Below are 14,770 nucleotides of genomic sequence, written 5' to 3'. Positions count from 1 at the left end.
GGAGTCCATTCTGTGGCCGAATGGCTCCATTCGTCCACAGCTCTTGGCCGTGACAGCTTTCTCAGACTTCCCTTGTGTTTGATGACCTTGACCGTTTTGCAGCGTACTGGTCAAGCGTTCTGTCCTGGAAACTGCTTCATGGTTTTCTCATGATCAGACTGCGGCTCTGGGTTTCCAGGAGCTGGATCGCAGAGCTCAGGTGCCGTGTTTGTTACCTGTCACATCAAGGGTACATACTAGCAACATGACTGGTAGTTCCTGGCGCTGACCGGGAGTTCGCCAGGTTTCCCCACTGCAAAGTTTCTCCCCCGCCTCCCCCTTTCTATGCTGTCCTCTCGGGAAGGAAGTTGCTGTGGGCAGCCCACCCTTAAGGAGCAGGAATCATGCTCCCCCATTTTGGGTGATGTATCTACATAAATGATTTGGAATTCTTTTGCACAGGAGATTTATCTCTTGCCCATTTATTAATTGATCCAATCACTTATGTATAATGGACTCATGGATGTTTATTTTACATTTAGATTATAATCCAATAATATGCCATTTTTTGCTCCATTTCTTCTAGCTTTGCCTTTTGGGACCTCTTTCATCTGGGTCCTACATCCCTCCTTAATTTATTTATTTGTTTATTTATTTAGCATTTCCTTACTTCCTGGCATTACAAGATGCTCTGGGCTCATCTTGTGTATCTCCACCTTCAGTCCTAGAATCAGCCATTTCTCAAGAGTCCCTGGTTCCTTTTACTGGAGAATATGAGAAAGTAAGATCTGGGCCCTTGGTATGTTCTGTAATTTTTAATTTGGTAGTTAGTAAAAGCTGCTCCAAGAAGGTAATATAAGAGTGAAACCTGAAGAAGGTGAGGAGCAAACCATGGAGACATTGAGGGGAGGGGTTCCTCTGCTTGGAATGCAGAGGAACCACAAGTGCAAAGGCCCTGAGGTAGGCATGTACACTGTATACACAAAGAACAGAAAGTCAATGTGGCTAGAACCCAATGAGAGGCACAGGAGATGATGTTTGGGTGCAGATGGGACAATCAGAAAAGACTGTGGCTTTTCCCCAGATTCACCAGGGTGAAGGTAGGAATGTGACATAATCTAACTTACTTTTTAATAAAAATCACTGGCTACTGTACTGGGAATAGCATGAAGGGGGTGAGACCAGATGCCATTGCAAGTATCCCAGCAGTGATAATGTTGGCTCAGATCAGGTCACAGCAACAGGGCGGGCGAGGGGTGATTCCCAGGCATAGTGACAGCATTTTCTGATCGATTGGCTGCTGGGTAAGAGCTGGTAGGGCTGAGGTTTGCCCAATTCTGGAAGGAGGCAGTTGCGGGGCAGACTGGAGGAGGGGCAGGTTTGGAGGGGTTCCAGGAGTTCACATATTGGACGCATTAGTTGAAACTCTCTTCCTTCACGCAGTCTGGAATTTAGGGCAGAAGGTGGGTGGGAAATAAGGAATGAGACCAAGGCCCAGGCGAAAAAGCAGGTCCCCAGCCTCCCAGTCCTCTTCCCCAGCCACAGGTGGCCTCAAGACAACAGGTTTAGGCCCGTAAGGTCCAGACCGGCTGATGCCCTCAGCTGGAGCCGAACATCGGCCCAACAAGCCAGCCCTCCACCATGAGCAGACAGGAGGCATTGAGAAACCTGGCCCCAGATCCCAGGGAGTGCTGGCTCAGCCCCCAAAGAACCGTTGGCTTTGCTTAGACCAGGATTCACTGTGCACATCTCGGGCTCATGCCATGAAAGTGTCTGAAGTGGAGAATAGGCTTTCTCTCCAGCAGGGTGCCCTGCCCCCGCCAGAGTGGGGCTTGGGGGCCAAGTCTACTTTTTCCACAGCTCCCAGCCTCTGGGCCCCTGGCCACAGTCATCAGCACTGCGGAGTAAATGAAGTCCGTATTCTTGAGGGCAGGCTCTCTGGCCTGAGGGAGGTGACAGCATGAGGCCACGAGACAACCAGAAACAGAAGATGGAGATGGGGTTGGGGGTGGAGGGGGGGGGACAAGGGCAGAAGAAAGGTGAGAGGAAGGTTTGAGAGGAGACTCAGGGCAGAGGGGAGATGGTGGAGGCTGGCAGCCCTGGGCCCTTCTCAGGCTTCTCAGGCTGATGAATGGGAACCATCAGCCAGCCTCTGGGCCTCCTCCCTTTTCCTCACATCCACATGGGCCCATCAGCAAACACTATGGGCCCCATCCTCATGATGCACACACAGTCAGACTACCTCCTGCCACCTTGACTGCCTCCGCCCTAGTCAGGCCACCACATTCTCTGACTTGAACCTCTGCATGTGCCTCCCCCATGCCCTACGGTATATTCTCAGAGCAGCCAGAGTGATCCTTTTGAAACAAAACAAGATCAGGCCATCCCACCACAAACCCTCACAGGCTCTCCCCTCAACCGCAGAGTAGAAAGGCCTCCCCTTGACCCTGCTCAGCCTTCCCTCCAACTTCCTGTCCTAACTCCAGTCCACACTGGCCTCCTTATTGTTCTTCTGACACACTAAGTGTTGCTGCCTCAGGGCCTTTGCACTTGCTGTGCCCTCTACCTGGACCACTTCCCCCAACTATCCAAGTGCCTTATTCCTTCGCTTTCTTCAGGTGTCAGCTCAGATGTCACCTCCTCAGAGGCCTTCCCTTATCACCCTAACTGAAATAGATTCCCTTCCACCATTGTCGCTCTCCCAGAGAAACCTGGGGCCAGGTTTCTCAATGCCTCCTGTCTGCTCATGGTGGAGGGCTGGCTTGTTGGGCCGATGTTCCGCTCCAGCTGAGCGCATCAGCCGGTCTGGACCTTACAGGCCTAAACCTGTTGTCTTGAGGCCACCTGTGGCTGGCCTTATACCCAACTTAGTTTTTCTCAAGACCTATCACCACCTTATCTATATATTTATTGACATCTTCCTCACTACAATTGTTGTGCCCAGCAATGTATCCCCAGGACCTGGAACAACCCCCACACAGGTAAATATTTTGTTGAATAAATGAATAACCCCTTCTCCCCTTCTAGAGATGGCCCAGGCCTGCCTGCCTCTTCAGGGATAACCGACCTAGCTCTCAGAAGTTCTCAGAGCTCTGTGGAAACTGCTAAACGTGGAGAAACTCACCAAAACCTCCCCAGAGCCAATTCCACCACCTGCAGAGCTACGCTGCCACCGTGCCTTCCTGTAGGGCTGAACCTCACCCCTTCCTCATGCTTGCTCCTTGGCCCGTGCTCCAGAGCCTCCCAGGCCCCAGATCCTTCTGGGACAGCCCCGAAACATTTCCTTATCCCCCTCATCTCCTGTCCCACTATCCCCTTGCTCATCAGCTCAGGGCCTCAGCAGGTCCCCGGCGCGCTCTCTTGTGTCACCACAAGCCAGTTTCCACAGGGTTCCAGAGCAGTGTTGCTAACGAGTACACCTGACCTGCTCCCTCCCTGCTTAAATCCCTCCTCTGGTCCTCAGGATAAAGACCAAGGTCCAGCGTGTCTGCCTCTGGCCCCTTCGCCTCTCCTGCCTCCTTCCCCTCTTTTCCTTTCCTCAGCCCCGGCACCTGCCACCTTCCTGTCATCGAATACCACGCAAGTCCTCCGCTCTTGTGTGGTCACAACTAACTGTGTATGGTCACTCGCTTCCCATGTTGGGGTTCTGGGGGTGCAGCCTGGCCGCGGGGCTGGAGGTTTCTCAGGAAACTTGTGGGTGGGATGTGGCCAGCGGAAGCCGAGGAGGGGCTGATGTCCCCTGGTCTGTCCCTTGGCTCCACTGCTGACCGGACCCCCCGCCGTGTGCTCCATGAGGGAAGACCTGGGTCGCTCTCCTCCAGGGTCTGACGCAGGAGAGGCTCTTAGGAAAATCTCCGTTGACTGGTTGAATGTTCGACTCTAGAGAGTAGCTCTGAGTGATTTTTTTGTTTTGTTTTGTTTTCTACATGTCGGTATTTTCCTATTTTTTTTTAAAAATTGCGGGCGCCTGGGTAGCTCAGTGAGTTAAGCCTCTGCCTTCGGCTCAGGTCACGATCTCAGTCAGGGTCCTGGGATCGAGCCCTGCATCAGGCTCTCTGCCTAGCGAGGAGCCTGCTTCCCCTTCTCTCTCTGCCTGCCTCTCCGCCTGCTTGTGATCTCTCTCTCTCTGTGTCAAATAAATAAATAAATAATCTTAAATTAATTAATTAAATTAAATTAAATTAAATTAAAAATTATGTACCTTCCTCATTTTTTGTTTTATTTTATTTTATTTATTTATTTTTTTAAAAGATTTTATTTATTTATTTGTCAGAGAGATAGAGTACCGGCAGGCAGAGTGGCAGGCAGAGGCAGAGGGAGAAGCAGGCTCTCTGCGGAGCAAGGAGCCTGCTGTGGGACTCATCCCAGGACGCTGGGATCACGACCGAGCCAAACGCAGACACTTAACCGACTGAGCCACCCAAGCATCCCTCCTTCCTCATTTTTTAAAGTGGGGAAAAAAAAAAAATCCTTTCCTTGCAAAATCATTCTTTTATTAAAACACTGGTTTAAAAGTAACTCTTCCTGTATTTTCCAAAGGTGAACAGATAGAGGCAGGTCCTGGACCCCTCATGAGGACAGGCCCAACAGAGATGAGCCTGGAGACGCCCAGAAGACAGGAATGCAAATATTCAGTGACGTTATTCATGACAGCCAGGAACTGGAATGTTCCTGGATGTCCATCACCAGTAGCACAGGGTGAAAATGTTACGATAAGTCACACGGTGGCCGGCTACCAGTGAGGAGAACGAATGCCCTAGATACGGGCAAACCTCACCAACCTGGTATTGAGCAGAAGAAGCCAGACACAGAAGGCCACACAGTGCGTGGCTCCAGCCAAGGTCAGCTTAGAAGCAGGCCGAAGTTGCCCAGGGGTTTGGGGGTCGGGAGAGAGGTTTCTCTGGGGGTAGTGAGGGTGTCACAAGGGGACTTCTGGGTGCTGGGTCCATGGGTATGTTCAGCTTCTGCAAATTCATCCAGCCGTACACTTACGAGCGCTCTCTCTCAAATTAATAATTAAATCTTAAAAAAAAAAAAAAGTTAAAGGGAAAAAAAAAAAAAGACACGAGTCCTGGAGCAGGTAAAGCCCATCTCTTTTTTCTGTCAAGAGGGAGGTGGTGGGCAGGTGCCCACAGTCCCTGTGGTGTCCTTGTCCCTGATGTCTCTGCCACCAGAGTTTCTCCCCAGTTTCTGAGAGTCCGAAAGCCCCAGGCTGGGGATTCTGGTTCCACGGAGCCTCAGGATTGCCCGGAGCGGGCGCCCCGGTGGGTCAGTCATTAAGTGTCCCCACCTTCGGCTCAGGTCATGATCCCAGGGTCCTGGGATCGAGCCCCATGTCGGGCTCCCTGCTCAGCAGGAAGCCTGCTTCTCCCTCTCCCACTCCCGCTGCTTGTATTCCCTCTTTCACTGTCTCTGTCAAATAAATAAATAAAATCTTAAAAAAAAAAAAAAGAATGCCAGGAGCTCTCAGGTCCATTCCCAAGGCAAATCCTGCCATTATACTTGAAGCTCTAGAAACAGGTCTGGGCATGCAGACCCTGCTGTCTCTCCCTCCTGGGCCCCCAGCCCCCAGCAGCCACAAACCACAAGCTGGGAGGCAGGGCTGTGGGCCGTGGGCACACTCGGTGTGGGAGGTCAGAGCGCAGGGCTGAGGGCTGCCTAGGTCCCTGGGTTATATCCCACAAGCTGTCTGCCCCCTCGGGTCCCTGGGGTGGGGCTGTCTCCGCTTCAGTGGCTCCCGCCCCACCCCCAGCAGAGACCCGGCGAGCAGGGCCACCTTCCTCCTCTCATGGGCAAGGGAAGCCCAGGGTGGCCCCTGTCTGACCTTGCGCCTCACCCCCAAAGGTCATACTGCAGGCTGGGCCTTTCGGGGGTTCGGGATGTCGCAGTCGGGGGCAGGGGCAAAGGTCCAGCGCTGCCCTCTGGGGCTGGGCCAGGCTTGGTTATTTATAACCACGGGTTGCCTTACCTCCTGACCTTCAGCTGGGGCTAGCAATCCGCAGCGATTAGCATCTCCTGCCGCCCACTGGGACCCAACACCCCCGTGCGCCCTCCCAGGGCCTGGCCTCCCCGAAGGGCCCTGCAGGAAGCAGAATGTGGACCACAATCCGTGCCCTGTGGTTCCCTCAGGCGGACCTGCCATGTGTGAGTCGGGACAGGTGGGTGCTTCTGGGGGAAAAGGCACCAAGAAAGACTCAGAGCTACTTGGGTTCCATGACTTCCCAGGTTGAAGACGCTGGTGGTCTGTTCTGGGTGGCTCCCCAGCCTGGGTTTGCTCTTCAAAGCCACTGGCCAGAGGTGGCCCTGGAGACTGGCCCCCCCTCCCCCAACGTGGTGCCTGGGATCACAGCAGAGAAAATGCACCCCCCCCCCAGCAGCGGGCCCCTCATTCCCGCGTGACAGCTGAAGCTCAGGGGAGCAGGTGACCAGTCCCAGCTGACCTGGCCACCCACGGCCTACCCCAGCTCCTGGCTGATGGGAAGCCACCAGATGCCAGGCCCCCTGAGGGTGACAAGGAGGAGCCATTGTAGGAGGCTGGCGGCAGGGAGGGAGGGAAGGAAGGAGGGAGGGGCCCATTCGTTCCTTCGACACATTTTTGTTGAGCACCTACTAGGTGCCAGACCCGATTTCAGGCAGAAATCCTTACCCTTGTGGAGCTGATGATCTGGGGCACAGAGGCAGTCCCCGGAGACACAAGTCACGCCACGGCTGAGAGGCTTGACACCTGAGGAGGGAGACTGAGGCAGGAAGCAAGAAGCTCAGGCTGAGGGTGCGTGTATCCCGGAGCTGAATGTTTCCTGCAGGCGACAGAACCCACCCGAGGGCTAACACGGCAAGCCCAGGCCGGTTTTGCCTCAACAGTGCGTGCCCTCCCCGGAGCAGCTTCCGGTGACCTTCACCCGGGGCGGAGGACGAGAGTCTCACACAGCACCCAGTCTTGGCGGCCATCCCTGAGGAAGCCCAGCACAGGGAGGAACTGAGTCAGGGGGCTTGAGGGGGTGGCAGTGAGGGAGGGGAGAGCCTGGACGCTTCCTTCCTGTTCCGCCAGGCTCTCAGACGCTTGGAAACACTTGGAACTTTGGCTGTGTGGCTTGACCGTCCCCTTGCCCTCTCTGGGCCACAGTTTCCACAACTAAGAACGAAGGGGCTCAGCCGGGATGAGCCATCTGGGCTCCAGCTGCCTCGGGTCCGGCTCACCAAGTGTGGCTCCATCTGCGAGTGTCCCCCTTGGCGCAATGAAGCCAAAGGGCACAGGCCTGTGGTGGGTGGCGGGGGAGTGAAGCCAGGAGAGCCCGGGGCTGGGTAGGAAGTGCCGGTGTGAGGTGCACACGTGTGTGGCCGTGTGTGTGCAGGACCCGCTTGCCACCTTGTGTGGGTAGACCACAGACATGGGTGGCGGTGTGTAGCTTGGTGTGTGTGTGTGGGGGGGACAGTTTATACAGGACCGGAAAGGGGATAGTGTGTGTGCAAGTGTGGAGTGTGTGTGTTGGGGGTGTGTGAATCGCACAGGTCTAGGTCCAGGTATGTATAAGGAGAGAGTGTGTGTGCGTGTGTATATGCGCACGTGTGCGTGTGTTGTGGGGTTGGCTCGGGGAGGGGGCTGTGAACCCCCTCGGCCCACATGGTCGGCTTATGGCCGACAGGCCCTGACCAGTCCGTGAACCCAGGGACTAGAAGAGTCAGCGGCTTTTCCAGCCTTTTTGCCAAATGGGATGTCAGCACGGGGGTGGAGGTGGGGGGTGTTGCAGGCTGGGGAAGGTGGCAATGACTTCATGACCACTGGCTGCTGAGCAGCTGGGGGAAGGGGGTGGGGAGCTGGGGCCTGGCCTCCCGAGGAAACCTGTTGCCACCCCCCCTCCGTTTGAGGCGGGGCCTCGGGACCCACATGGGGTAGAGGTGGCAACCCAGCCACAGGGCTCGTGAGTCCTGGGGACTCTTTGGCTCTCTCTGTGGGGGCTGTGGCTCTGTTGGGACCTCAGAGGAAGGTGGGCAGGGGCCCCCTGAGGAGTGAGCGCCCTTCACACAGTCCCATATAAGCCTACAACAACCCCATGAGTTAGGGACTCACTATTTTTCAGATGAAGGCACAGGCTTCCAGAGGCAAAGGGCCATGTCTGAAGCCGCCCAGCTCAGGGGAGGGGTCGTGCTGGCCCGGGACATGGTTGGTGTGTTTCCTGCTCCAACTCCCAGAAACGGGCAGTGGGCCAGGGGACGTCCACTAGATCTACACTCGGATGCCTTGAAGCTTAGGTGTTGGGCTTTCTCTGAGTCCTCAGTCCCAATGCTCCCTAGCCCTCCCCAAAGGGCCTCCTTCCTGGGGAGGCCCTCCACGTACTTCTCTCCAATTTAGGAGGTGACAGACATCTGTAACCATGCGGGGGCCACCACAAGTAAACAGAAGCCTTTGCAAAGGGCAGCCCCTTTGAGCACAGGCCAGAGGCCAGGCCCTACGTCAGGCAGTCCAGGCTGCCTTGACTCACGGGGATCAGGCTTGCTTGGCTCCTTTGTGGGGCTGGAGGGGCCCCAAGATCACAGACCCGGGGGTGGATGCGAGCACTGTCTTTGCACCCAGAAGCTGAGATCAGCTCTCGGGGTGCTCTTTCTTCAGCCATTTACTAGTTTCTCGTATAATAATAACCGCCCCTGCCCAAGCTTTATAGGCCACAAAATACTTTCACACTCTCTCACTTCATCCCACTGGCCTTGTGATGAGGAGCCAATATACCCATTTTACAGAACAAGAAATGGAAGCTCGAGGGGGAGCTTCAGCGACTAGTCTCAGATCACAGGCCAGGACGTGGGCTCTGAGCCCCTGTCCAGGTCCGGTTCAAAGCAGCGCGGTGACAGTGGGCTGACATCTCCAGGGCCCTGCTGCTCCAGAAACTGGCACAGTGACCACACTGCTCCCCAGCCTCCCCGCCTGCAAATACTGGGGCTGGGGGTTGCTGCTCCACGAGAGAGTGGGAGAGGGTATGGGGGGGTCCTCTGCTGCCCCAGGCCTTGGGCCCAGGCAGGGACTGCCAGGGACCCATCCTTCTTGGAATATGAGCCCATCGACAGGGTTGTCATGTTCTCATCTGCCCGTGGCAAAGTGAGAAAAACAAGGACAATGCAGTGAGGTTTTCACAGAGGGAGACCCACGATGTGAAATGCAGCCCTTTCACTTGTACTGTGTTCAGTGGTGTGTGTGAGCACACGCCTGTGCGTGTTCAAAAAGACCTTTCCTCTGACACTTCCTTTTAGTGTCCTTAACTCAGCAACATATGGACCTGGTGAACATGTCTGGTCCTAAGTTTTTTTTCTGGAAATGTTGGTGCCCTGAGAAACAGGACAGATGGGAGCCACCGACCTAGCTCTGGTCCTAGGTGAGACCTAGCATGGAGAAAGTTGTTTCTTAATTGAGGGATGATGTCTGAACGGCTGGAAAAAGCCACGGGGAGAAGAGGCTGGGGTTTCTGCCCAGACAGCCCTTGCGCGGCCCCAGAGCCCAGGCAACCCCAGGAAGCCGAGCCCAGGACCATCTCCGTAGCTGCACAGGGAATTCTGAGAAAGGTCTCAGGGCCGGTTCTCCATGCCACACAACCTCTGCCTCTTCTCTGACCTGGAGCCAGGAGGAAATGTTCCCTTAAACCCACCCCACCCTCCTCCCCATCCCCCCAAGGCTGACTCCAAAATAGCCCAGGCCCCGGGAGAAGACGTCATGGGTCCAGTTGGCCGCCTGCCCCTCCAAGAGGACAAATATAGAGGGATACTGGACACCGCAGTAGCCCCGGGACCTGGGGAGCCCCACTCCCTTCCCTTCCTAGCCCTGCACCCTCTAGCAGGACAGCTGCAAGGCCAGCGCCTCCTGGCCTGGCCAACCCACCCTGGGACGTGTCCCAACAAGCCCGGACCGGAGCTGGAGGCTGGCCCAAGGGGACACCTAGCCGAGCTGGCCATGCGCATGGGACACCTCCTCTATCGTGGTGGTGGTGGGGGGTGGTCTCAAAGCACTTTTATAAGCGTCACTGCCCACAGGCTGCTCCCAGGAGGGGGGAGTCCAGAAGAACCCCGGGTGGCTCCCAGGTGGACTGGCTCGGCCTTCTGTTCTTCCCAGCTTCCCAAGGAGGCCAAGGCTGTAAACCTGGGGGTGTGGGAGGCCGTCTGGAAGGTAGGCAGCCAGGCCAAACCCCAATAAACTGCTGGTTGAATCGAATTGCAAATAATTAGTCCTGATCACTAAAGCTGCCTCCACCCTCCACTCCCGGGAATTAAAGGTCAAAGGGCAGAGCTGCTGACGCAAATGTCAGGGGAGCTATGTGATTGGGAACAGCTGGGCTCCTGCTCCCGATGGGCTCTGCTGCCTGAGGTCGCTGGCCCCCAGCGCCCGGGACAAGGTGTCCCTCGGGACTGGACCCTGAGAGCCAGCACTTGAGGCTTGCTCGGGGAAGGGGGCTCTGTTGCTTCCCCTCCTATGGTTCTAAGGTCAGCGGAACTTGCTGGGGGTGGGGGCGGGGTGGGGGTAGTGTTAACAGAAATTCCGGTGAAATGGTGTTGCCACATGTGTGGGAGCCTGGGGAGGAGGAGTAGCTCAGTGTCTTGTGAGCCCCCCCTCACCCCTAAAACAAGAGGAAACCTCTGCCTTCCTGGCCAGGGGCAGCCTGCGATGTTCCCCTAGGTGGACCCTATTACAGGCCCGCCCCAGCAGCACCGTGCTCTGTGCGCCAGGGGTGACCCCCAGCGGTCAGTGTGGGATTTGAACTTGGGCCTCGGACAAGGCTACCGCACACCCAGGCTCGGCAGCCTCAGCACAGGGCTGGGGACTCTGGTGGTTCAGTTTTGGTAAGGGGGTTGCTGGTGTTTGGTGGTATTTTTGTATGTGCTGAATTTTCCTCATTGTACTGGATCTCACCCTAAACGTCCCACTGTTAGCAAATCAGCTTCTAAGAATGCACTATCATCTAGCCCTAAACCGGCCCCTCCTCCTGACTTCCCTGTGTCTATTAATAGCACTGCCACCCTCCCAGTCCCTGGGGCTCCAAACCTGCGAGTCATCTTCCACTCCTGCCCACACTGGACTGGGCGCCAGGTCCCGCCCCTCCTCACTCTGCCGTCACTCTTCCCATCCTTGATACTCACTGCCACTACCCAGTCAGCAGGGCCCTCACCTATGCAACTGCTGCCCTCAACCATGCGGCTGGGGCGGACCTGGGTATGCGCCCAGCCCCCTCTACTTACTCGCTGTGTGACCTTGCGCAAGTTACTTAACTTCTCTGAGCTCAGCTTCCTCAGCTGTAACAAGGATAGTAATCAAAGCGCCTACTTCATGGAGCATTGCATGAATTCTGTGACAGGAGGGACACAAAGACCCTGTCGTATAGGACATGCTCAATGCACGTCAATGATCACAGGCCCTCCTTCAGTCCCAGGCCTCTGTTCAGAAAACCAAGGCCAGAGAGCTGGAATGTGAGCTACCGTTGGGTGTTGCATTCCAGGTGTCTTTACAGCATGCTACAGAGCAGGGGGAGTGGAAGTTCCTGGAGTCTAGAAGCTTCTCTACCGTGGCCTCCATCATCACATTCTAGAACCCAGAACCAAAGGCCACCTCCTGAAGGCATTGGTTCCATCCGAGGGCCTTTGGGGCCGGTCTACCTGGGTAAGTGTCATGGTCATTCGGCCACAGCAGACACCTTCTGGAATGAGACAACTCCGGGTCACATCCAGTGGCTGTGACTCAGGGTGACCCATCTGCAAGGTGGTGAGTGAGGCCACGCACACTGGCCTGGCACAGCCGCCTGCCCGCCTCTGGGCAGCCGGCCATGCAGGGGCGGGGCCACCCAGCTGGTACCTCCCCCTGCAACTGCGCCGCCCTCAGGTCCCTCTCCCAGCTCACACTCACCCCACCTCTATTTATTTACTTGAGCACCAGAGAGAGAACACAAGCGGGAGGAGCTGCTGACAGAAGACGAACAGGCTCCCTGATGAGCAGGGAGCCCGAGGCGGGACTCGATCCCGGGACCCCGGACCATGACCTGAGCCCAAGGCAGACGCTTAACCAACTGAGCCACCCAGGCGCCCCGATAGAGAGATTTTCAAAGGAGACTGAGGCTGCAGGAAAAGCAGAGCATCCAGATTCAAACGTGGGCCTGTCCTCCAGCCTCTGGACCCACGTACCGTGTCAGACAGTTGCTCTCCAGGGGGGCCGGCTCTGCTCCTGAGACATTTGGCAACGCCAGGAGCCATTTCTGGTTGTCGCAACTGGGGTGTGTGCCTGAGCTACTGGCATCTAGTGGGTAGAGATCACGGATGCTGCTAAATACCCCACAGCACGGCCCCGACCACACAGCAGAGTTACCTGCCCCCAGGGTTGATTGTACCTTGGTGAGCAACCCTGGTCCAAGAGTCATCGTCCCTGCCTCACAACTGCCTTGAGAGCTAAGGAAAGTGATGCTTGTCCAGGATCCAGGACTGGGCCTCACTCCTGCTCTGTTCAAAAAGGATCCTCTCGGGGCGCCTGCGTGGCTCAGTGGTTATTAAGCCTTTGCCTTCAGGTCATGATCTCAGGGTCCTGGGATCGAGACCCGAATCTGGCTTTCTGCTCAGCAGGGAGCCTGCTTCCCTCTCTCTCTCTCTGCCTCTCTGCCTACCTGTGATCTCTGTCAAATAAATAAATAAAATCTTTAAAAAAAAGGACCTTTTCCTGGCCTGGGACATCCCGCTGGTGGGCAGAGGTGGGGTAGGCGTATATTCTGACCAGGAGCATTTTCTGGAATGATCTTGGTGTTTCTGCCTTACCTTGACTGGGGCAGAGTTTCTAGAACCGTCCAGTGCTCACTTACCTACCCCTTCAACAAAGGAAAGCAGGCCCTGGAAGGAGGAGACCGCCCGCCCAGCAAGTAGATTGTGTTAGAAGCCGGGTGCAATTTCTCCTCTCCAGCCCTGGTCTCCGTTAGTCTCCCTGAGATCCACCCGCCCACCCCTTTCACTGGCATTTGGAGGGCAGAGACAGGAGACAGGACGGGAGGCAAAAATGCTCCTTCAAAGCAGTCCTCGGACTTAGCAGGACCCCAGGCGGGGAGGAGGACTGGTGAGGATTTGTGTCTGGGGAGCCCTGGGCAGAGGCAGGGGGATGGCCAAGAAGACCTTGGATGGTGGTGTGGAGCTGAGTCCAGGAGCTGGCAAGGCCTCCCTGCCACTCACTTCAGTGGGCACCTGCTTCTCTCTCGGCCGGCCTCAGCGGCCCATGGGGTCAAGTGTCTTCTCTACAAAAGCCATTCCCAAATAAGGCACTGCCTTCTCCCCTGGGACAGGGCAGGGGGTGGGGGCCCAGGTCAGAGCCCTTACACCCTGGGCAGAGCAGGGCCTTTGCTGGTTTACCTGACTCACGCAGAAGAGCTTGCGGGATTGTTCAGGAGGAGGGCACAAGGTTCGGGCCCGCTAACAGAGCAGACCCTGTGAATCCCTTTCTGGCACTGCTCACTTGCCGGGATTGCGGGAATCCAGGGGTTTCAAACCACACTCGCCCTCTCTGGGTCTCAGCTCAAGACACCTGTTTTATGTGGGGTGGGGTGGGAGCGGGGCACGGGGGACCTCACCACCTTCCAAACCTCAGCACAGGTGTCAGGCGGGGATGGGGCCTCCGTCTGGCTCGGGAAGGCCAGCTGACCCAGGGACAAGCCCAGACACGCAGCTGTTCCTGGACAGGAAGCATTCGCCCTGGGGGAGGGGAAGCAGAGAGCAGACCCAAGGACGTCTGACTGGCTGAGTCCTGTTAAAAGGGTCTGGATCCAGATTCGGGAAGGGAGCAGCCTCCTGCCACAGGAGTCTCTTCTCTGGGGCCACATTTTTGTCTTTAGTGGAAATTTCTTGCTGGCGGCTTGACACCCGACTTTGACCTTTCCTTCTCTAACTTAGCTCAGCCGCTGGTGGGCTCGGGAACTGCGCCCTCCTCCGAAGTCCCCCACACTTGTTCCTTCCCAGGGGTGCTCAGAGGCTGCAGGGCCTCCCTCCTTCCGTCTTCTCCTGCGGAGGCTCCAGGGCTGGCCAGGGGGCACCTGGGCCTGGTGTGATTCCACCATGAAAGTTCAGGGCCCCGGGCCCTAAGGAGAAGGGCCGGGCAGCCCGGTTGCTCCTTACCAAAGGTTCCTCCCAAGACCCCTCATCCCGCGGGCCGTTCCCACTCCCATCCAGCATCCCTGCCGTCGCCTCCACTCCCACCAAGCACGGCTCCCAGGCCCTTCTTTCTGTGACCGGCTTGGCAGGGCACACTCCCTGAGGCAGCTCTGCGCAGGAGGCGGGGGGGAAGGATGGAGAAGCTCCGAATGGCGTGTGGGTGAGAGGAGCAGTCTTCCTGACCTCAGCGGAGGGAGGGACAGAAGCTGTTGGCTGCAGTTTGGGACGTTTGTCCCCACGTGAAGAGAGCCCTGGAGCAACCCTGAACTCTCTCTCATACTTGAGGATGGCAAATGCTGCTGTGAGACACCCCCGTCCTCCAGGCCTGTGTGTGTGTGTGCGCGCGCGTGTGCATGGGGGCATTCCGGTCTAGAGCACCTGAAGGCCGAGGAGGAGGCCGCAGCAAGGGACCTGGCTCCCAGCACTCCCAGGCTGGCCTCACCTCCCTCCCTGGGGCCTGCTGCCATTATGCTTACCGTCTCAGTCGCCCCCTTCCCCACCAAGAGGATCCAGCGGCTTCTTGCCACTAAATTCAGCGGAGGTGGTGTGGTTGGGAGGGGTCCTAGGTGGCCCTAATGCTCTTTTGCTCCTGAGGTTTCGAGTCACGGGGTGGACAGGGACCCTAGAACACCTCTCATCC

The 14,770-nt window shown here is 56.7% G+C and overlaps 2 long non-coding RNA genes across 2 annotated transcripts; one reads left to right on the top strand and one right to left on the bottom strand.

The window, feature by feature from the left end:
* Positions 1-224: 224 nt before the first annotated feature.
* LOC116578223 lies at positions 225-6,896 on the bottom strand. Its single transcript, XR_004280777.1, has 3 exons — positions 6,626-6,896; positions 4,761-5,001; positions 225-1,423 (listed from the first exon to the last, which is right to left on the bottom strand). It is a non-coding gene; the product is annotated as an uncharacterized LOC116578223 (long non-coding RNA).
* LOC116578224 lies at positions 5,973-11,915 on the top strand. The gene is made up of 3 exons (XR_004280778.1): positions 5,973-6,137; positions 11,454-11,614; positions 11,882-11,915. It is a non-coding gene; the product is annotated as an uncharacterized LOC116578224 (long non-coding RNA).
* The last annotated feature ends 2,855 nt before the right edge of the window (positions 11,916-14,770 follow it).

The sequence above is a fragment of the Mustela erminea genome, chromosome 18 (assembly GCF_009829155.1).
Source record: "Mustela erminea isolate mMusErm1 chromosome 18, mMusErm1.Pri, whole genome shotgun sequence".
NCBI lineage: Eukaryota > Metazoa > Chordata > Mammalia > Carnivora > Mustelidae > Mustela > Mustela erminea.
The sequence above is the reverse complement of the archived record's forward strand: the minus strand, read 5'-3'. Positions and strand labels throughout refer to the sequence as shown.